This window comes from Nicotiana tabacum, chromosome 22 (assembly GCF_000715075.1).
Source record: "Nicotiana tabacum cultivar K326 chromosome 22, ASM71507v2, whole genome shotgun sequence".
Classification (NCBI taxonomy): domain Eukaryota; kingdom Viridiplantae; phylum Streptophyta; class Magnoliopsida; order Solanales; family Solanaceae; genus Nicotiana; species Nicotiana tabacum.
Window position 1 is genome coordinate 78,343,780 of NC_134101.1, and position 23,978 is coordinate 78,367,757.

Here is a 23,978-nt window from a genome sequence, read left to right on the forward strand (position 1 = left end):
ATCATGGCACACAATGAGCTCGGAAACATAGTCGTGGGGGATGTGGACGTTGATGATGATGCAATGGATGAGGTCCCTCTTGAACCTCAAGCCAATAGACGAGGCCGACCGCCTCAAGACAACATACCCGTTCCAACCCCACCTCTACCACGAGCGGCTCCACACCGGGTGTTGCTGAATGAAGGGTATGCAAGTGCTATAGTCCCACCCCATATTAGGGCGGGCAACTTTCAAATAACCAATGTGATGCTCACATTGCTCGAGCAACGAGGGTTCTCCACCGGTGTACCGGGTCAAAATACATATAAACATTTGAAGGGGTTCGTTGATACGTGTTGGGGAAGCAAACAAATAAATGTCTCCGAGGATGCTTTGAGGCTAAGGCTTTTTCCCTTCTCTTTACAGGGAAAATATTTAGATTGGCTGGAAATTTTGCCAAATCATTCCATTCGTACGTGGGATGAACTTGCGGAGAAATTTATTTCAAAGTATTTCTCTCCCGGGCACATGGCTATTCTTCGGGATGAAATTCTAACATTCAATCAAGAGCCTAATGAACCACTACACGAGATATGGGAAAGATATAGGACATTGGTGAAAGAGTGCCTCAACAATGATATGACAGAAAATATGATTCAACACACTTTCTATCGGGGGATCAATACCACCAACCAATGTGTAGTGAATCAACTTGCTGGTGGGAACTTCATGACTATACCTTATGCGGAGGCGTGTGAGGTTTTGGATGAAATGGCGGATAATTCATCGGTGTGAAAATCTAGATCCAATGTCCCACAAGGTGATCCAAATGTGATTCTTCTTCATAAAGAGTTACATGACCATGGGCAAGCAATAGCCGAGTTGACAACCACCATGAACCAATTGGCAAAGGCTCAACTTCAACAAGTGCAAAACCCAAGGCAAGTCAATGCTATGGAGGGATTCAATATGATGATAAACAAAAGAAGACCAAGATGTCCACAAGTGCAACAAAGAATGGACAATTTTGTGCAAGATGAAAGTGGGTTTGATCAAGGCGATTCTTATAATGATCAAGATAAAGAGGTACAATATGTGAATAACTTTCAAGGGCAAAGAAACAACCACCAAGGCCCTAGTCAACAACAATGGAGACCTTCGAAAATCAAGGCAATTAGAATTCCAGCAATCAAGGCAATTGGAATAGTGGAAACAACCATGGCAATTGGAGTGGAAGCAATAACCAAGGGAATTGGCAAAACAATAATAATCAGGGAAATTGGGGAGGTAACAACCAAGGCGGGTGTAACTACAACCAAGGAAATCGGGGGTCGGATTTTTAAAGGCCCCCAATGTACCAACAACCAAGCAACCCACCTCCTTATCCTTCTCATGGTCCTAGTTCCTCCAACAATGAAATGGGTCGTATTGAGAACATGTTCAAGCAAATGATGGAGAAGAATGTTGATTCTGATGCCCAACTTGCTTCACACAACACATCAATCTGTAACTTAGAAGTGCAAATGGGTCAAATCTCTCAAGCTTTAAATTCTCGTCCTAAAGGGGCACTACCAAGTGTTACAGTAGTGAACCCGAAGGGTGGGAACACTATGGGGCATGCCATGGCCGTTACTACAAGAAGTGGAAAAGGTGGGAATGCACCTACCTCAAGCCAAAGACAACTTGTGATTGATGAGCAAGTTGTAGAAGAGGAGCTCTTGAACAATGTGGTGCAAGCAAATGATGAAGCGCGGATTAATATTGATGACACGGTGGAAGAGACTCAGGAGGATGTGAACCCGTCTAGGGATCATGTGATTGACATACCGGAAATGGTAGTGCAAAAAGCTAAGGCACCATTGCATAAGCCACCTCCTCCCTATCCTCAAAGGCTTGTCAAGAAAAATGGCGAGAATCAATTCAAGAAGTTCATTGATATAATGAAGAGTCTCTATAAATGTGCCATTAGTTGAAGCTTTGGAGCAAATGCTCGAATATGCTAATTTTGAAAGACTTGGTGACAAAGAAGAGATCGATGAATTTTGAAACTATCAAAGTCACTCACCAAGTGAGTGCAATTGTGCATTTGATGGCTCCAAAGTTGAAAGATCCCGGTGCTTTTACAATTCCTTATACCATTGGAAGTGCCGAATTTGCAAAAGCTCTCTATGACCTTGGGGCGAGTATCAACTTGATGCCCTATTCGGTTTTTAAAACATTGAGAATTGGGCAACCAAAACCCACATCTATGAGATTACAAATGACCGACCGTACAATGAAAAGACAGTTGGGGGTGATTGAGGATGTATTGGTTCGGGTTGACAAGTTCATTCTCCCGACGGATTTTGTGATACTTGATTGTGAAGTAGACTATGAGGTGCCGATTATTCTTGGTAGACCTTTCCTTGCTACGGGAAAGGCTCTTGTTGATGTGGAAGCTGGTGAACTCACTTTTCGGGTGGGTGATGAAAATGCGGTGTTCCATGTGTGCAAATCTATGAGGCAACCGAATAGCAATGAAGTGTGTTCGTTCGTGGACTTGGTAATCGATGTTATTATTGATGATACAAGTTCCACGATTAATGTGGGTGACATGTTGGAGGCCGTTTTGCTAACTTTTGATGATGAGGAAATGGATGGCTTCATAGAATAGGATGGGGTCATACAATTATGCACCTTGGAAACTTTCCTTGGATCTCGAAAATAAGAAAACTGCTCCTACAAAGCCTTCAATTGAAGAGCCTCCTACCTTGGAGTTGAAGCCATTGCCTCCTACCCCATTTCTGACAGTTCGTGGACTTCTCCAGTGTAATGCGTTTCGAAGAAGGGGGCATAATTGTGGTCACCAATGATAAGAACAAGTTGATTCCAACAAGAACGGTGACCGGGTGGAGAGTGTGTATGGTCTATCGGAAGCTAAACAAAGTCACAAGGAAGGAACATTTCCCATTACCCTTTCTTGACCAAATGCTTGATAGGTTGGCCGGCCGGGCGTTCAATTTCTTTCTAGATGGATATTCAGGCTACAATCAAATCCTTATTGCCCCAGAATATCAAGAGAAAACAACCTTCACGTGTCCCTATGGCACTTTCGCTTTCAAGCGGATGCCATTTGGCTTATGCAATGCACCAGCAAATTTTCAACGGTGTATGATGGCGATCTTTATGGATATGGTAGAGGACTACCTTGAAGTCATCATGTTTTTTGGTAGTCGGGTATTCCTTTGATGATTGCTTGGCAAATTTGGATAAGGTTTTGGCAAGGTGTGAAGTAACGAACTTGGTGTTGAATTGGGAGAAATGCCATTTCATGGTCGAGGAGGGTATTGTCCTTGGCCTCAAAATTTCAAAGAAGGGAATAGAGGTTGACAAGGCAAAAATAGAGGTGGTTTCTAAACTTCCACCTCCAACATCCGTGAAGGGCGTGAGAAGTTTCTTGGGTCACGCAGGGTTCTACCGGCATTTCATAAAGTATTTTTCCAAGGTGGTGAACCCCTTGTGCAAGATTTTGGAGAAAGATGCTAAATTTCACTTCAATGATGATTGCATGAGAGCATTCGAATTTCTCAAGTTCAAGTTGACAACTACTCCCATTATCACTGCCCCAAATTGGAGCATTCCTTTTGAGATCATGTGTGATGCTAGTGATGTGGCGGTTGGAGCAATTTTGGGACAACGTATCAATAAGATCTTTCATCCGGTCTACTATGCTAGTAAGACAATGAATGATGCCCAAGTCAATTACACTGTGACCGAAAAAGAGCTCATTGCTATTGTGTTTGCTATTGAGAAGTTCCGCCCGTACTTTATGGGTGCAAAAGTGATTGTCCACACGGATCATGTGACACTTCCTTACCGTATAATCAAGAAAGATTCCAAAGCCCGGTTGATGAGATGGGTGCTTTTGTTGCAAGAGTTTGACATAGACATCCAAGACCGAAAAAGAAGTGAAAACCAAGTGGCGGACCACTTGTCTCATTTGGAGGAGGAGGGGAGGCCGCATAATAGCCTTGAAATCAATGACTCCTTCCTCGATGAGCAACTCTTAGCCATTTCAATGAAAGAGATGCCATGGTTCGCGGATCTAGTAAATTTTCTTGTGAGTGGTATCATCCCGGATGAGTTCTCTTCAAACCAAAGGAAGAAGCTCAAACGGTATTGTCAAGACTATTATTGGGATGAACCGTACCTTTTCCGAATTTGTATGGATGGAGTGATTAGAAGGTGTGTACCGGAGGAGGAACAATGTGAAATTCTTAGGGCTTGTCATTCTTCGCCATATGGTGGTCACCATGGTGGAGCAAGAACGTCGGCCAAAGTATTAAGTTGTGGTTTCTATTGGCTCACTCTTTACAAGGATGCAAGTGATCTCATCAAGCGTTGTGATGAATGTCAAAGATCCGGTGGAATCTCAAAGAAAAATGAAATGCCCCTCACCACCATTTTGGAGATTGATATTTTTGATGTGTGGGGTATTGACTTCATGGGTCCCTTTGTGAGTTCTTGTGAAAACACCTACATCTTGGTCGCGATTGATTATGTGTCCAAATGGATTGAGGCCGTTTCTTTACCCAACAATGAAGCGAGAAGTGTGGTGGCATTTTTGAAGAAGAATATTTTCACAAGATTTGGTACTCCAAGGGCTATCATAAGTGATGGGGGATAGCATTTTTGCAACAAAGCTTTTGATACCTTACTCACCAAGTATGGTGTCACTCATAAAGTTATGACTCCTTATCATCCACAAGCAAGCGGTCAAGTGAAAGTCTCCAACCGGGAGATAAAGAGCATTTTGTCCAAAACAGTGAATGCAAACCGGACGGATTGGTCCAAGAAACTTGATGATGCTTTATGGGCTTATCAGACTGCTTTCAAAACTCCTATCGGGATGTCTCCATACCAGTTGGTTTTTGGGAAAGCTTGTCATCTTCCGGTGGAACTTGAGCACAAGACCATGCGGGCTTTAAAGAAATTAAATCTTGATTGGGATGCAGCTTCCACCTTGCCGGTTGAACATTTGAATGAATTAGATGAATTCTAGTACCATGCATATGCAAGTTCGTCCTTGTACAAAGAAATAATGAAGTACCTTCATGACAAATACATTCAAAATAGGGAATTCAAGGTGGGTAATCTTGTTTTGTTGTTCAACTCACGATTGAAGATGTTTCCCAGAAAGTTGAAATCCAAATGGAGTGGTCCCTTTGAAATTGTGGGTGTGACACCTTTTGGTGCATTGGACTTGAAGAACAAAAATGATGAGGTATTCCGAGTCAATGGTCACCGAGTGAAGCATTATTTGAGACAAGATGATGATGGCCATGTGGTGGCTGTGATTCATTTGAAGTGATGGTAATCTGCGTTGTGCCGGGACGTTAAATCAGGCACTTCTTAGGAGGCAACCCATGTTTCTTTTTCTTGTTCTTTTTCTTCTTATTTAGATAGGTCTTATTTTGTGCTAACTAATTTTGAAGTGTGTTGCAGGAATGATTATGCGTTACAGGAACTGTGCTCAGAAAAATTGGCTAAGTATGGCAAAAGTACGGATCGCACAATTTTGAACGCCACAGCAGAAAGGGATCTGCGGCCTCACAATTCTTGTGCGGACCGCACAACTTGAGATGAAAAATTGCACACTCTCTGAAGTTTGTTTGTTAGATAAATGACCATTGTGCGGCCGCACAAGGAAATCTGCGATCCATACCAGAATCTGTGATTGCACAAGGAATTCTGTGGGCCGCAGATCAACAAAGGGTAAATGCACATTAGGTAAAAGAGTGCGGACCGCAAAAGGAATTCTGCGTTCGCACTCGTCTCTTGAACTTTTGGCCAACCCGTTAAGTATAAATAGTAGCCTTCACTTTACTGTTACAACTTTACACTCTCGGAGAATTAAAACAAAGGCACAAATTTTGCACTCAACTGAAGCACTCATTTGCCTCCTAAATCATCATCTTTGATCACTCCTTAACACCACTTCATCACTGGTATGTTCAAATCATGGTTAGAATTTTTCAATTTTCTTAATTTAGTTGATAATTTGTTTAGTTATTTCCAATTGTCAAATTCATAACCATGTGGACTGTAATTTGTGTTGGGTAAACTCCTAGTTGCTATATGGGGGATGGGTATTTGGTTGATATAGTTTAATTGCTACTACCATGTCCAAATTGTGCATAAAAGTAGAAACCCTAGAATTTGCCCGATAAATTTTTGAATTGTGCGGTCCGCAGATCAGTAGGCTAGGGCATTTGGCGTAGAATGATTATGCAGACCGCACTTGAAATTGTGCGGTCCACAAAAATTCAACCGTGGCCGCAGAAAGGTGTGTGCGGCCGTAGATCAAGCAATTCTCTGTCTTCATAAAGTTGTCATTTTTGAAGTTTCAATGTGCGGCCGCACCCAAAATTGTGCGGACCGCACTTTGGATATGTGGTCGCGCTTAAAATTGTGCGGACCGCAGAATCATCACTGCGGCCACACTTTCAAATTGTGCAGTCCACACAACCCCATCTGCGGCCGCACTAAAAATGTGTGGTCCGCACTTCCCTAACCCTGCAACATGTTTTGTTCTACAAATTTTTTACTTACCTGCACCTGAACTAGAACTGACTCTTACTACTGTTTTGTGCAGAATATGGTTAGATCACGTGGTCATGGTGATACATCAAAGGGGAGGGGTGAACCTTCCAGGAGAAGAGGCAAAAGTACTTTACCCCTCTCCTTTGATGTATCACCACGACCACGTGATCTACCACGCGATGTATCACCTCCAAAAAGTAATCAGTAAGAAAACACAACAGGCCGAGATAGACAGCCGGAGCCCTCCGAATCAAGTTCATATGCCCCGTCTAGGGAATCATCGGAGGGCAATTCAGTACAAGAGCAGCTTGTTATGCAATCACAGCCACAGCAGCCTCCGGACAGATAGTAACTGAGAAATGAACCTACCTCTTTTGAGAGTACTTCTAAGGGGTCGGAAGGGAACATTCAGGCTTCGTATCCTTCAGCTACACATGCCCCCAACGTGCCATCTACTATAGTGGATTTGGATGATATCCCGGATGATGGTCGGGGGGTGATACCAGAGTTGCAGGCCTTTAGAGGTCAAAGAAGAAGGAAGTTTGGGATCGCTCAACAGGTTCTGAGAGTGGTAGCCGTAGAGATCGCTCACTCTTGAGCGGCAGTTTGTGTTGAAAGATCCGGATAGATACAACCCAAATGTGTTAAGACAATTTCGGGAGAGAAAAGGGTGGACATGGTTCACTCAAAGTGTAGTGGATGCCAAAGAGCACTTGGTCCGGGAATTTTATGCCAATGTGGCACACATTAAGAAGGGGACCAAAGTGACGAAAGTGAGGAACTTGAAAGTGAGGTTTGACCAAACCACCCTGAACACATACCTAAGGTTGGAGGATGTGGAGGCAGTGCAATACTTGGAAAATCAAGCTATCGGCGATGCAGCTCGCCCATGGCTAGTTGAGATTTTGGAAGCTTCGGGACCACCACCACCATGGATCACAACAAGGATTCCAATTTAGTGAAACACCCTAAATTTTGAGGCAAAGGGATGGCAGACGTTTGTGTGTAGCAGAATAGACTCGTGCCGAAATGAAACAAATCTACCAATCCCGCGAGCAGTGCTAGTCGCCTCGATCATGGCCGGGTACCCAATCAATGTGGGTGTGGTGATGTCGGTCAACATATCCTTGGTTCCCAGGCAAGGTGAAAGCTCATACCCATATCCCAACACTATCACTGAGTGCCTTACAGATGCAGGGGTAGAACGAAGGGATTTTGACACCAAGGTGAGGGCAAAGAAGCCTTTCTCATGGTATTCGTTGATGGATGGTGAAAACCCAAAGAAGAAGGGTCAGCCCTCTACTACTGCATGCCAGTCTGATGAGCCTGCCAGGGTAGCTGCTAGGACAGCTGACGTTCCATCTACTTCAGCAGATCCTTCTGATAGAGCAACAGCTATACCTCCACCTCTTTCTTCAGGTCCTTCAGCCCTATGCCTTCCACATCGGTTTTGAAGCCGGTGCCCATGCCCACTCATGCACTATCTGTGTTGCAGGTCTCCTAAACACTGACGAGCCTCAACAATTAGATGCAGATAGCCACAACAAAGCTGACTGACATATCCAGTGCTGCAGCACAGTCATCCATCTCGGCACCCCAGATTCCTTCGACAGTGGAGGACACATTGAAGAAGATCTTGGAGAACCAAACCACCATCATGAACACCTTAGTAGTACATGGATCAGTGATTGAGAAGATGGGGAAGCAGGTAAAGAAAATGAGGAAATCCCAGGTGTCCAAGAAATCAGTTGACAGGTTGAGGATAAAGGTAACCAAGATAGCAGCAGCTGAGGAGCTTCCATTCGATTTGCTCATAGGGTCAGACCCACCAGCATCAGCAGCTCCAGCAGCACCACCTATTCCAATGGCACCAGCTGGCCAGTCTGAGGAGCCAGACATAGTTGACGACACTGCTGAAGCGGTGCGTCTGATGTTCACCAACCCAATTACTCCCAGAGCCGGGAATGATGAGATCTAGTTAGAGGAGACTGAGGGTGGTGACGCTGCTATGGACACAGAGATGTCCAAGGCCACATAGGGAGTCCTCTTTATTCTTACCTTTCCTTATTCTTATTTTGTTAAGCATTGAGGACAATGCTTATTTTTATTTTAGGGGTAGAGTTTATTTGATATTTGGATATTTGATATTTGGTTTGTAATAACTGATAACATTTTCCTCTTTCCTTTTATTTATGTATATATTCTTCCCTTTTTCTCTATTGATGTATATATTCTATCTTTTCCCCTCTCATTATGTACATACATTTATATCTTTAGTAGCTTTCTTTGTAGCTTATTTATTTTGTTTTCTTATTAGTCTATGTTTAATTTATCTTCTTTTTATGTTATTAGTAGTCAAAAAACCTTTGGTTTTCTTAATGTCACGGTTCTTTCCAACGGTAGTTTTTGTGTGAACCGGGTGATTCTTCCCAACGATGGATGGCGTGACAAACTTCTTAAGGGATTAAGTTCGTTTTTGATGTTTAGGTAAGAATAGTAGTAGTAATGAATAGAAGTGTCAAACATGCTTCACTTGGTACCAACACACTTAACTATGTGCTTATGGTTAAAACAAGGTTTTTGAAAAAAAGAAATAGCTCTAGTCAATGACCTTGTGACTCTTGTGTTGACTTAGGCAATCATCGAGTGGTTTAGTCAAGTCATAGTGATTTTCAATATTAAATATGGTCATTGTGGGCCCTCAACTCTATCCTTTTTAACATTCCAGCTGCGTGAGAGGTGAGATGATTTTGTTGCAAGAAAAAAGGAGGAAATTAATATCATGACCAAGAAAGAGTGACGCTAAGTCTCTCTAACCCCCCTATGGGAAAGAAAATGCCTCAGAAAAAAAGTGGCATAGCATGAGCCGATAAGAGAAAATGGAGTGCTTAAGGAAAGATGAACCCATTTTATCCTAGTATAACCAACCTTAGTCCAAAAGCCTTCATTACATTCCCAAAAAGCCCTACGTGATTTCAAGCCGAGTGAGCTTACATTAGTGGTGATTTACATGAGGGGCAAGCCTATGGTACTTAAAGTCGCACTTGCGACATTCTTTTGAGAAAGATGAGTGAAACTTTCAAAACTTTGAATCAAGTACTACATTCTTAAGTGAGGTGCCAACGGAGAGTAGAAGAGGAGGAGTTTGGGATCCACAATGACATACATAAAAGAGCGAGCTTCCTTGATGAATTAAGTCAACTCTTGATGCTCAACTCTTGAATTAAGTCAATCCATTGCCTTGTTAATAATTCATGAGTGTGTGGGTAATTGTTGGTCCCAATTGAGGTATGATTGATGCATTTTTAATTAGCTGGAATAGCTCTTAACTTGGGGAGGTGGGGATTACTTTATTTGCTTGAGGACAAACAAAAGCTTAAGTTTGGGGGAGTTGATGAGTGGGGATTTTGACTACTTATTAGCACCATTTTACTTTCGTTTTAGTTCGAAAGCGTTTAATTGTATTCCCGAAAACTGATGGAATATGCTTAATTGCAGGATTAATTGGAAAATGAGCCACTAAGATGAAATTCAACTAAAGAAGGAGTGATATGAATTCAAGGACAAAATCAGGCACAAAAGCTCAAAGTGCGGTCCACAAATTTTCATCTGCGGCCACAGATTGCGAAGGAAAGTTTATCAGAGTCCAAATGCAAAGTACGGTCCGCACATGAAATGTGCGACCGCAGAAGTTAAACAAGATCGGAAGTTCAGAGAGTTCTCATCCCAAGATCAAAGGAAGTGCGGACCGCACAATTATTGTGCGGCCGCAGAAGTCAGCTACGCAGTCGCACTCAAAAATGTGCGGTCCAAAGAAAAGCCCTATGCGGCCTCACTCAGAAATGTGCGGTCCGCAGAAGAACCCTGTGTGGCTGCACCCAGAAAAGTGCAGACCGTAGAATATGAGAGATGCGGCCGTGGTCGAAAAGTACGGACCGCAGAATATGAGAGATATGGCCGCGGTTCAGAATTGTGCGGTCGCAGATTTAAAACCTGTCAAAACTAAAGCAGAGTGCGGACCGCACATAGAATTGTGCGGCCGCAGAACCTCCGAAAGGGAAATTTTGTTCGAAAATTCCAGCACTGTATAAATGGAATAGTTTCACTTTTTTAGGGCAACTTTTGGAACTTTTGGCATCAGCAGTCGTTTACTTTGCTTCTTTTAGTTAATTTTGCCATTTTGAGATTTTTGAATATTAGTTTTATCATTTCAATCATTAATATGGGTTTAATTATCACTTATTCTTCCTCATCTCCTAATTTAAGCATGAGTAGCTAGATTTTCACTAGGGTTATGACCCAACCCTAGGGTGTGAACTTAATGGGTGTTTGATTTATTGCTTGTTTATGATTGAGTGTTGATTATCTAGCCTTGTTCTTGCTTTTGTTTGAAGATTTAATGGTTGCAAATATTATCCCATGCCTAATTGACTTGGTCTCTACTTGAGAAAGAGAGACTTATTCTAGAAAAACTTAGCTAGTAAGAAATTGGGTCAATCGAGAGATTAATAAACCCAATTAAAGGGTTAAACCTAGAGATAGTACAACCCTACTTGAGCTTATTATCAACTGCTTTGTTCAATACCCATTTGGACTTAAGAAAGCCAAATTGGGTAAAATCACTCTCTGACCGAGAGATATTGAGTGGGTACTTGAGTGTTGATAGCTATAATACACCCCGACCAAGAAAACAAACTTTAAGGCTTACAACCCATTAAGCGAACACCTAGGTGAAGGTCATATCCCTAGGCCTTTTTACCATTTGAAAAACAAACAACTATAATTTGCTAGTTTTAATTCTTAGTTGTTATTCTTGGTTTAAAATAGATTTAAAAATAAACCAACTTTTGCGGAAGTGTAATCCGAGATAATTCAAGCTCATTCACTCGAATATATACTCTTAAGCCCCATTCATAGCTCCATGTGGAAAATCAACCTTGACTCCTTGTTGGGTACTATTATTGCTTTGACAATTTCATAACCCCAAATAGAGGTGTGGCTTGGACAAGATCAATGCTCGGAATTAAATTCGGAGGTCCCTAAGTTGATTTGACTTATTTTTCCAAAAGTTAGCAATTTGAAAGCTTGGAAATTTTCTAGGTTTAACCGTAGGTTGACTTTAAGGTTAACGGGCTTGGATTTTGTTTTGAGACTTTAAATAGGTCTGTTTTGCTATTTAAAAGTTGTCTGTAAAATTTGGTGCAAATCGGAGTTGGTTTGGTAGGATTCAGACACTTAGTTGTGATTCTAGTTGTTCTTTTCCCTTTGAAATTTCATCTGTTTTGATGTTAGATTTGTAGTTTTAGATATTACTTTGGTGTTTTAATCGCTCAAGCGAGTTCTTATGATGTTATTACACTTTTGTGCATGTTTGGTTTGGGGCCCGAGGAACTCGTGTGAGTTTCGGACGTGTTTTAGATGAGTTTGGATAGTGCATGAGGACTACTGGTGCAGAGTTAACTTCCGGTGTTTGATGCATATCTCGCAATTGCAAGGTCTGGAGTGTATTTGCGAGCCTTGCTTTTGCGAACAAAAATTCGCATTTGCGAGTAGGGCCTGAGATTGGTGACCTCGCATTTGCGAGGAATGGGTTCGCTTTTACGAACTGTCATGGTCGCGTTTGTGAAGATAGGGGTCGCATTTGCGATCGTAGGTGACTTGAGTAAGATTCGCAATTTGCGAAGCTTTTGGCACATTTTTTAAGGAGGAGGGATGTTCGCATTTGCGAGATCATTGTCGCATTTATGATATTCGCAATTGCGATCCGTTTCTCGCATTTACGATGCTCGCAATTACGAACAAGACATTGCAATTGCGATATCTGCAGCTGGGTAAAAGAGGGAAAAAATTAGACTTATCTCATTTTACACCATATCTCAACCCTAAACACTCTAGAGGCGATATTTCAAGGATTTTTTCTTTCCAAATTCATTTGGTAAGCAACTCTAATCCAGTTTCTTTCAATTCCTCATTACCTTTCATGAGATTTCAACATCAAATTTAGGATTTTCATGGTAGAAATTAGGGATTTGGGTAGAAATTAGGGATTTTGCAAATTTAGATTTAAACTTCAAATTGAGGTCAGATTTTGAAATAAATCACATAACCGGGCTCGGGGGTGAATAGGTAATCGAGTTTTGGTCCGAATCTCAGGTTTTGACCAAGCGAGCCAAGGGTTGACTTTTGTTGTCTTTTTCAAAAATGATCAAAATTGAACCTTTTTCATTAATGGGTAGTTTCTAAAGCTTATTTTGAATTGTTTGATCGATAATTTGTTAGATTTGGTTGGTTTGGAGGCTTGTTCAAAAGGCAAGGTCGTCGTTGATTGATTGCTTTATTTGCGGAGTGAGGTAAGTGTTGTATCTAACTTTGACTTGAGGGAATTAGGACTTGTTGAATTATTTGTTATGTGAATTATGCAAAGAAATGACATATATGCGAGGTGACAAGTGTATATACATCCTCATGGGATTTAGCATGCGAGATTTGGATATTTATTTCCATATTTTCATTTATTCCATGATATCTATTGTTATATGCTTTAACTGTTACATGTTTTTACTTGACTTCTATGTTATATTTGTTACTTGTTATTTAATTGTTACTTGCCTTAATTTGTTTATTCCTCACACGATTTCTGCTTATTTGCTACGTGTTTCTACTTGCCTTAATTTTATATCTTAAATTCCCATGTTTTACCTACTTTTATTGTTTTATATTATAGATGCACTCTATTAGGTTGTTTCGCTTATGCGAGCCGTTTAACTATTTTGTATTGATGAATTGATAAAATCTGATATTCCGAGATATTGGAGATCCTCTGTTTATTCCGTGGTTCTTTACCGTTCTGTACATTGCACCTTCTTTGTGTGATATTTTGTGATTATTGTTGTTGAGTTTCTTATGTTAATGATTTAAAATTATTTTGGGATACGGTTGCACACCGCAATGGTATTGATCGGTAATGAAATGATATGAAGGAATAAGGACAGATTATGATATGAACCGATGATAAGACATGTTGTAATTGTTTGTGATTGTTAAATTATCTTCGGTATTATGAAATGAGACTTGAGACTTTGTTATTCTGGGATCTCTGGTGATTGACCTTTGGGTCCATTTATATGAGTGTATTGCTTTATTTCTATTCATGTCTTTCTGTTATTTTTATTTCGTATAGATTATTTGTAAGTGACTTGTCATAGCCTCATCACTACTTCGTCGAGGTTAGGCTCGGCACTTATAAAATACATGTGGTCGGTTGTACTCACGCTATATTTTTGCACTTCTTGTGTAGATAACGGTGTTGGTCCCAGTGGCGCATAGAGAGATTTCTCGGATTCGGCTACTTTAGGAGACTTGAGGTATAGCTGATCGGCGTCCGCAGCCCTGAAGCCCGCTTTCCATTCTGTATTTACTGTTTATTTAGTTTCAATCAGTTGTATTTTGTTCAGACTTTATCTGTAGTACTCTAGATGCTCATGTATTCGTGACTTCAAATTCTGGGATATGTTTAGACTTCGTCATTTAGTATTTTATTAGTCTATTTCAAATGATTACAGTTTATTATTGTTAATGGTTTGATTCTAAATTGTTAAAATTGGTTAAGTAATTTAGCTAACGTTGGCTTGCCTAGCAAGTAAAATGTTAGGCGTCATCACGGTCCCGAGGGTGGGATTCCGGGTGGTGATAAGTTGGTATCAGAGCACTAGGTTACCTATGTCTCACGAGTCATGAGCAAGCTTAGTAGATTATAGGGGATCGGTACGGAGACGTTTGTACTTATCTTCTAGAGGCTATAAGGCTTTAGGAAAATTTCACCTCCTTCTTTCTGTATTGTGCAACTTTATTCCATTACTAAAGTTTGAACTATTCTATTATTGTTCTCTCATAGATGGTCAAAACATGCATAACATCTACAGAGAGGCAGGAGCCAGATCCCCCTGTTGCCGCCATTACTAGGGACAGGGGCAGGGGCCGAGGTAGGGACCGAGGCAGAGACAGAGCTCAGCCTAGATCTTGTACAGCGGCACCCATTGCGGAGCCTCAGATTGATCGTGAGGAGGAGATCTTAGCTCAGACCACACCAGTCGGACCCGCTCAGGTCCCGGAGGGATTCATTGCTACTTCCATACTTCATGACACTCTAGTCCGCTTAGTTGGACTCATGGAGAGTGTGGATCATGCTGGAGTATTTCCTATAGCACCAGTTGTATCTCCGGTTGGGGGAGGAGCATAGACTCCCGCCACTCACACTTCGGAGTAGATGGCTCCCGTATATCAGACTCCGCCAGTTCTAGCAATTGGGGTAGTTCAGCCTGTTATTGTTACATAGCCCGGGGAGAGGCCCACGATGTCTTCTGAGGTTGGATAAGTTCACCAAGATCTTTCCTATTCACTTTGGTGGTACACCTTCTGAGGAACCACATGACTATTTGGACCGTTACCACGAGGTTTTGCACAACATGGGTATTGTGGAGTCCAAATGAGTCAACTTTGCAATGTTCTAGATGACCGGTTCTGCCAAGAGGTGATGGCGGGATTATGTGCAGAGCAGGCCAGCCGGTTCACCTCCACTTACTTGTGATTAGTTTTCGCAGCAATTTCTAGAGAAGTTCATTCCTTTCACTCTGAGAGAGGAGTACCGCAGGCAGTTCGAGCACCTCCAGTAGGGTCGAATGATTGTTACCTAGTACGAGACCAGATTTGTGGATCTAGACCATCATGCGGCTATTTTGATTCCCACAAATAGGGAGAGGGTGAGGAGATTTATTGATGGTCTTACTTTTGGTATCAGGTTACAGATGGCCAAAGAGACATGGATATTTCTTTCTAGAGGGCCATAGAGATTGCTAGATGGATCGAGATGATTCGTAGTCAGGGTAGAGAGACAGTGTCTGAGATGAGGCCTTGTCATTTTGGTGGTTTCAGTGGTGCCTTATCTGGAGGCAGAGGTTCTTTTGGTAGAGGCCATCTTCCCAGGCCGATTCAGTCAGCTCTTCAGGTAGCCCACGGTTGCTTCGGGCAGCCGTGGTTCTAATAGGTCTCGTCCTAAGTAGCCAACATTCAGTACACCTTCAGCTCCTATTAATTCACCACTACTACAAAATTACTATAGTGGTTATCCAGGCCGTCAAGGTCAGTCTCAGCTTCAGCAACCATAGTAGCAATGAGAGCGCTTTGAGTATGGAGGTACGGGTCATATCAGGAAGTACTGTCCTAGATTGATGGGCAGCATACCTCAGCAGGGTCCTCGTGCCATTATTCCAGCACCGGTTGCTCCACCGCTCACACAGCCAGCTAGAGGTGGGAGTCAGGCAGCTAGAGGTGGAGATCAGGACATTACAGGCGGAGGCCAACCAACTAGAGGTCGTTCGAGAGGCGAAGGTCAGAGTGGTAGGGCCCAACCCCATTGTTATGCATTCCCAGCCAGACTTGAGGAAGAATTCTCTGACGCCGTCATCACAAGTATTGTTCCGGTTTTCCATGGGTATGCCTCATTTTTATTTGATTCAAGCTCTATTTATTCATACGTGTCATCCTACTTTGCTTCATATCTGGTTATGCCTCACGATTCTTTGAGTGCTCATGTCTATGTGTCCACGCCTGTGGGAGATTTTATTATAGTAGATCGTGTTTATCGCTCGTGTGTGGTTTCTATCAGGAGCATTGAGACTAGGGTAGACCTTCTACTCCTTGATATAGTGGACTTTGATGTTATCTTGGGTATGGATTGGTTGTCACCTTATCACGTTATTTTGGACTATCACACCAAGACAGTGACCTTATCTATGTCGGGGTTGCCCCGATTATAGTGGAGGAGGACTCCTAGCCATTCTACTAGTAGGGTTATTTCTTATATGAAGGCTTGGCGTATAGTTAAGAAGGGGTGTCTAGCCTATTTGGCCTATATCCACAATCCTAGTACTGAGGTCCTTCCATGGATTCAATACCAGTTGTGCACGAGTTTCCATAGGTGTTTCCTGCAGATTTGCAGGGGATGCCACCTGACAGAGACATCAACTTCTGTATTGACTTGGCTCTGGGCACTCAATCCATTTCTATTCCACCATACCGTATGGCCCCAATGGAGTTGAAGGAACTGAGGGATCTGTTGTAGGATTTGCTTGATAAGGGATTCATTAGACTTAATGTCTCGCCCTAGGTTGCACCAGTGTTGTTCGTGAAGAAGAATGATGGTTCGATGAGGATGTTTATAGATTATCGACAGTTGAACAAGGTCACCATCAAGAACAAGTATATGTTGCCGAGGATTGATGACTCATATGATCAGCTTCAGGGTGCCAAAATATTTTTGAAGATTGATCTGAGATTTGGCTACCATCAATTGAAGATTAGGGCATAGGATGTCCCTAAGACAGCTTTTCGGACTCGATATGGTCATTATGAGTTCCTAGTGATGTCATTTGACTTGACAAATGCCCCAGCAATATTTATGGATTTAATGAATCGGGTATTCAAGCCCTATTTGGATTCTTTTGTGATCATCATCATTGATGATATTTTGGTCTACTCCCGCAGTCGAGGGGAGCATGAGCAGCATCTTCAGATCGTACTTCAGACTTTGAGAGATAGTCAGTAATATGCCAAGTTTTCAAAGTGTGAGTTATGGTTGGATTCGGTTGCCTTTTTTGGGCATGTTGTATATTCTGAGGGCACTAAAGCGGATCCTAAGATATTTGAGGCAGTTCAGAACTGGCCTAAACCTACTTCAGCTACAGAGATTCGGATCTTCCTGGGTTTGGCGGGTTATTATCGCCGGTTCGTGGAGGGGTTTTCATCTATCTCAGCCCCGTTGACTAAGTTGACCAGGAAGAGTACTCTTTTCAGATGGACTGACGAGTGTGAGTTGAGCTTTCAGAAGCTCAATACTGCTTTGACTACAGCCTTGGTATTAGTGTTGCTTATAGGTTTGGGATCTTACACCGTGTATTGCGATGCATCGCGTATTAGGCTTGACACGGTATTGATGAAGGATGGTAGGGTGATTGCCTACGTGTCTCGGCAGCTGAAGGTTCATGATAAGAACTACCCCGTTCATGATTCAGAGTTGGCAGCTATTGTTCATACATTGAAGATTTGGAGGCATTACCTCTACGGCATATCGTGTGAGGTATTCACAGATCATCGGAGTCTACAACACCTGTTTAAGCAAAAGGATCTAAACTTGACGCAACATAGGTGGTTAGAGATGTAAAAAGACTATGATATCACCATTTTGTACCATCCCGGGAAGACCAATGTGGTAGATGATGTCTTGAGTAGAAAGGCTGACAGTATGGGTAGTCTTGCATATATTCTATTTGGTGAGAGACCGCTAGCATTGGATGTTCAGGCTTTGGCCAATCAACTCGTGAGGTTAGATATTTAGAAGCCTATCTGGGTTCTTGCTTGCGAGTTTCTCGTTCTTCTGTGTATGAGTGCATCAGAGAGCGCCAGTTAGACGACCCTCATTTGCTTGTTCTTAAGGACACGGTGCAGCGCGGTGATGCCAATGATGTTTCTATTAGAGATAATAGGGTGTTGCGGATGTAAGGCCAGATATATGTGCCCAATGTAGGTGGGTTGCGTGAGTTTATTCTTGAGGAAGCCCACAGTTTGCAGTATTCCATTCATCCGGGTGCCGCCAAGATGTACCAGGATTTTAGGCAACACTATTGGTGGAGAAGAATAAAGAAACATATTGTAGAGTATGTGGCTCGATGTTTGAACTGTCAGCAGGTGGAGTACGAGCATCAAAGGTCGGGCGATTTGCTTCAGAGACTTGAGATTCCCGAGTGGAAGTGGGAGCGTATTACCATGGATTTCTTTGTTGGGCTCCCACGGACCTTGAAGAAATTTGACGTAGTGTGGGTCATTGTGGATAAGTTGACCAAATCAGCACATTTCATTTTAGTGGCGTCTATCTATTCTTCAAAGCAGCTGGCCCAGATCTATATCCATAAGATTGTTCATCTCCACGGTGTGTCGATGTCTATTATCTCCGACCGAGGCACGCAGTTCACATCGTATTTCTGGTGATCCGTGCAGTGTGAATTAGGCACACGGGTTGAGTTGACTACAACATTTCACCCACAGACGGACGGGCAGTCCGAGCACACCATTCAAATCTTGGAGGATATGCTACGTACATGTGTTATGGATTTCGGGGGTTCATGGGATCAGTTTTTACCGCTTGCTGAGTTTGCCCACAACAACAACTACCAATCAAATATTCAGATGGCTCCTTATGAGGCTTTATATGTAAGGCGTGTTGTTCTCTAATTGGTTGGTTTGAGCCGGGAGAGGCTAGGTTGTTGGGCACTGATTTGGTTCGGGATGCCTTGGAGAAAGTCAAGTTAATTCAGGACCGTCTTTGTACAGCCCAGTCTAGGCAGAAGAGTTACGTTGATCAAAAGGTTCGGGATGTATCTTATATGGTGGTAGAGAGGGTTTTGCTCAGAGTTTCACCCATGAAGGGTGTGATGAAGTTCAGGAAGAAGGGCAAGTTGATCCCTAGGTATATTGGTCTTTTTGAGATCCTTGAGAGAGTTGGTGAGGTGGACTATAGACTTACAATGCCACCTAGCTTATCGACAGTTCACCCGGTGTTCCATGTTTCCATACTTCAGAAGTACTATGGTTATCCATTCCATATATTAGATTTCAGCTCAGTCCAATTGGACAAGGATTTGTCTTATGAGGAGGAGTCGGTGGCTATTCTAGCCCGGCAGTTTCGGAAGTTGAGGTCTAAGAGTTATCCTTCTGTGAGAGTGTAGTGGAGAGGTCAGCTGATTGAGGCATCTACGTGGGAGTTTGAATCTGATATGCGTAGTAGATACCCATACCTTTTCGCCAGTCTAGGTACTTTTCTATGTCCGTTCGAGGATGAACATTTCTTTTAGATGTGGAGAATGTGATGACCCAATAGGTCATTTTGAGTACTAGCCCTTATTTCCGTATTCCGAGACATCTATTAGCTTCATTTGATGTTTCTCAATTTGTGTGCACAATCCGTGTCTTTTTTCGGAAAGTTTTTATGTAAATATTTAAAGAAAATATAATTTTTAGTTTTAAAACTAACTTTAGTTAACTACGGTTAATATTTTATGTAAACGACCTCTGATCGATTTTTTGACAATCCCGGTAGGTCTGTATTATGATTTTGGACTTGGGCATATGCCCAGAATTGAATTCGGAGGTCCCTAGGTTGATTTGATTTGTTTTGCCGAAAGTTAACAATTTAAAAGTTTAGAAATTTTCCAGATTTGATTGTAGGTTGATTTTATGGTTAACGGGCTCGGATTTTGGTTTTGAGACTTGGAATGGGTCCGTTTTGCTACTTGAAACTTTTCTGTAAAATTTGGTGCAAATCGTAGGTTGTTTGATAGGATTCGAACGCTTAGTTGTGATTCTAGTTGTTCTTGAGTTTCCCTTTTAAATTTGATCTATTTTGATGTTTGATTTATAGTTTTAGATGTTATTTTCGTGTTTTGATCGTGCAAGTGAGTTTTTATGATGTTATTACACTTGTGTACATATTTGGTTTTGAGATCGAGCGGCTCAGGTGAGTTTCGAACGTGTTTCGAATGAGTTTGGATAGTGTTAGGATTGCTGGTGCAGAGTTAACTTCTGGTGTCTGATACATATCTCGCAATTGCGAGGTCTCGCTTTTGCGAACGAAAATTCGCATTTGCGAGCAGGGCCTGGGATTGGTGACCTCGCATTTGCGAAGAATGGGTTCGCTTTTGCAAACTATCATGATCGCTTTTGCGAAGAGAGGGGTCGCATTTGCGTTCGCAGGCGACTTGAGTTAGCTTCGCATTTGCGAAGCTTTTGGCGCATTTGAGAAGGGGGGGGGGGGTGTTTGCATTTACGAGATAATTGTCGTATTTGCGACATCTGGGCTTCTGATGCACATTTTGCATTTGCGACATGTGCTTCGCATTTGCGGTGTTCGCAATTGCGAACAAGACATCACAATTGCGACATCTGCAGTTGGGTTAAAGAGGGAAAACGGGACTTAACTTACTTTACACTATATCTCAGCCCTAAACACTCTAGATGCGGTTTTTCAAGAATTTCTTCTTCCCAAAACCATTGGTAAGAAACTCTAATCTACTTTCTTTCAATTTCCCATTACTCTTCATGAGATTTCAACATCAAATTTAGGATTTTCATGGTAAAAATTCGGGATTTGGGTAGAAATTAGGGATTTTATAAAGACGAGATTTAGACCTCACATTGAGGTCAGATTTCAAAACAAATCACGTAGCAGGGCTCGGGGGTGAATGGATAATCGAGGTTTGGTCCGAATCTCGGAACCAAGCAAGCCCGGGTTTGACTTTTGTTGACTTTTTCAAAAATAATCAAAATTAAACCTTTTTCATTAATGGGTAGTTTCTAAAACTTATTTTGAATCGTTTGATTGATAATTTACTAGATTTGGTTGGTTTGGAGGCTTGTTCAAAAGGCAAGGTCGTGGTTGATTGATTGCTTTGTTTGCGGAGTGAGGTAAGTGTTGTGTCTAACCTTGACTTAAGGGAATTAGGACTTGTTGAATTATTTGTTATGTGAATTATGTGGGAAAATGACGTATATGCGAGGTGACGAGTGTATATACGCCGTCATAGGATTTAGCATGAGGGATTTGGATATTTATTTACATGTTTTCATTTATTCCATGATATCTCTTGTTATATGCTTTAACGGTTACATATTTTTACTTGACTTTTATGCTATATTTGTTACTTGTTATTTAATTATTACCTGCCTTAATTTGTTCATTCCTTCACACGATTTCTTCTTATTTGCTACATGTTTCTACTTTCCTTAATTGTATATCTTAAATGCCACATGTTTTACCTACTTTTATTTTTTATGTTATAGATGCACTCTATTAGGTTGTTTCACTTATGTGAGCCGTTTAATTGTTTTGTATTGATGAATTGGTACAATTTGAGATTCCGAGATATTGGAGATCATCCGTTTATTCCGTTGTTCTTTACTGTTCTGTACATTTTACCTTTTTCGTGTGATATTTTGTGAATATTATTGTTGAGTTTTTTATGTTAATGATTTTAAATTATTTGAGAACGGGCTGCACGCCGCAACGGTATAGATCGATATTGAAATGATATAAAGGAATAAGAACGAATTATGATATGAATAGATGATGATATGGTGGGATCGGGTTGAACGTTCTAACAGATTTGATATGTTGTAATTGTTTGTGATTGTTGAATTATCATCGGTATAGTAAAATGAGACTTGAGACTTTGTTATTCTGGGGTTCTCTGGTGGTTGACCTTCGGGTCTGTTTATATGAGTTTATTGCTTTATTTCTATTTATGTCTTTATATTATTATTATTTCGTACATGTTATTTGTAAGTGACTAATCATAGCCTCGTCACTACTTCATCGAGGTTAGATTCGACACTTATAAAGTATATGTGGTCGGTTGTACTCACGCAATATTTTTGCACTTCTTGTGCAGATAACGGTGTTGGTCCCAGTGGCGCGTAGAGAGATTTCTCTGATTCGGCTACTTTAGGAGACTTGGTATAGCTGATTGGCATCCGCAGCCCTGAAGTTAGCTTTCAATTCTATATTTACTATTTATTTAGTTTCAATCAGTTGTATTTTGTTCAGACTTTATCTGTAGTACTCTAGATGCTCATGTATTCGTGACTCCAAATTCTGGGATATGTTTAGGCTTCGTCATTTAGTATTTTATTAGTCTATTTCAAATAATTACAATTTATTATTGCTAATGGTTTGATTCTGAATTGTTAAAACTGATTAAATAATTAGCTAACGTTGGCTTGCCTAGCAAGTAAAATGTTAGGCGCCATCACGGTCCCGAGAGTGGGATTCCGGGTCGTGACATTAACTATACACAAGCTTGCATGGCGAAGTCCTAATTTGCGTCTTATATGTAGTTCTATATGCCCACAAAGTATCATCTAACTTTGCGGCCCAATCCTTCCTATTTTTACTCACAACCTTCTCCAAAATTTATTTTACCTCTCTGTTCAAAACTTCAGCTTGTCCACTCATTTGCGGATGATATACAGAAGTGACTTTGTGGCAGACTCCTTTGATAGAAGGTTATTCAACAACTTATTTCAAAAATGCATTCTTTCATCACTTATTAGAGCATGTGGGGTCCTATGTTCCTTTTAACAAAATTGGCCACTACCTTCGCATCATTGGTCGGCAAAATAGCTTCCCCCTGCGTTGACACATAATTCACGCTAGTAAGATATACTTGTTCCCTTTAGACAATAGGAATGGTCCCGTGAATTCTATGCCCCTAACATTAAAATCTCAACTGCAAAGATATTAGTCAATGACATATCATGCCTCTTTGCAATTGTTCTCTTTCTCTGACATTTGTCATACTTGTTTACAAACGCATGAGCATCCTTAAAGAGAGTTGGCTAATAGAAATCTGACTGCATCACCTTCACAGCCGTCCTATCTCCTCTGTGATGGCCACTATAAGGTAAAACATGAACACCATATAAAATATGTTTCATTTCTTCTTCCGAAATACATCTCCTTATCCGGAGGGAAGATTTCACTCACTATGAAATTCACATAATCCGTATACCATAGAGCGGAATTATGTGTGATGGTAAAAAGTTGCTCATTGGGGAATGTCTCCTTAATCTTTCCCCATTCTTCAACATGTTCATGGTTCTCCAACCTCGACAGGTGGTTTGCCACTTGGTCTCCTATGCCCTTCTGATCTCGTATTTCTAAGTCAAATTCCTGCAATAATAGAATTCATATTACTGGTCTCAATTTCGACTCTTTTTTTAGAAAATAGATACTTGATTGCTACATGATCGGCGTGGATGATAACTTTAGTTCCCACCAAGTAGGCTCAAAATTTCTCAAATGCCCACACAATCGCCAACAACTCATTCTCCTTGGTGTTATAGTTCAATTGTGCATCATCAAGGGTTTTACTCGCATAGTATATGGAGTAAAAGACCTTGTCCTTTATCTTCCCAACACGACTCCAATGGAAACATCATTCGTGTCACACATTAGCTTGAATGGTGAAGACCTATCCGTAACCACTATGATTGGTGCAACTGCCAACCACTTCTTTAGCTCCTCGAATGCCTTCAGGAAGGCTTCGTCAAAATGGAATAATACGTCTTTTTCCACCAACATACACAAAGGAGTAGAAATCTTAGAAAAATCTTTGATAAAGCGCCTATAAAACCTGCATGTCCCAATAAACTGTGGATAACCTTAATAGAATTTGGCAGTGGTCATCTCTCAACTGCCTCTATTTTCGCCTTATCTACTTTAAATCCCTTTCTTGAAACTCGATGACCCAACACTATGCCTTCTTGCACCATAAAGTAGAATTTTTTCAATTTAGCACTAGGTTCGTCTT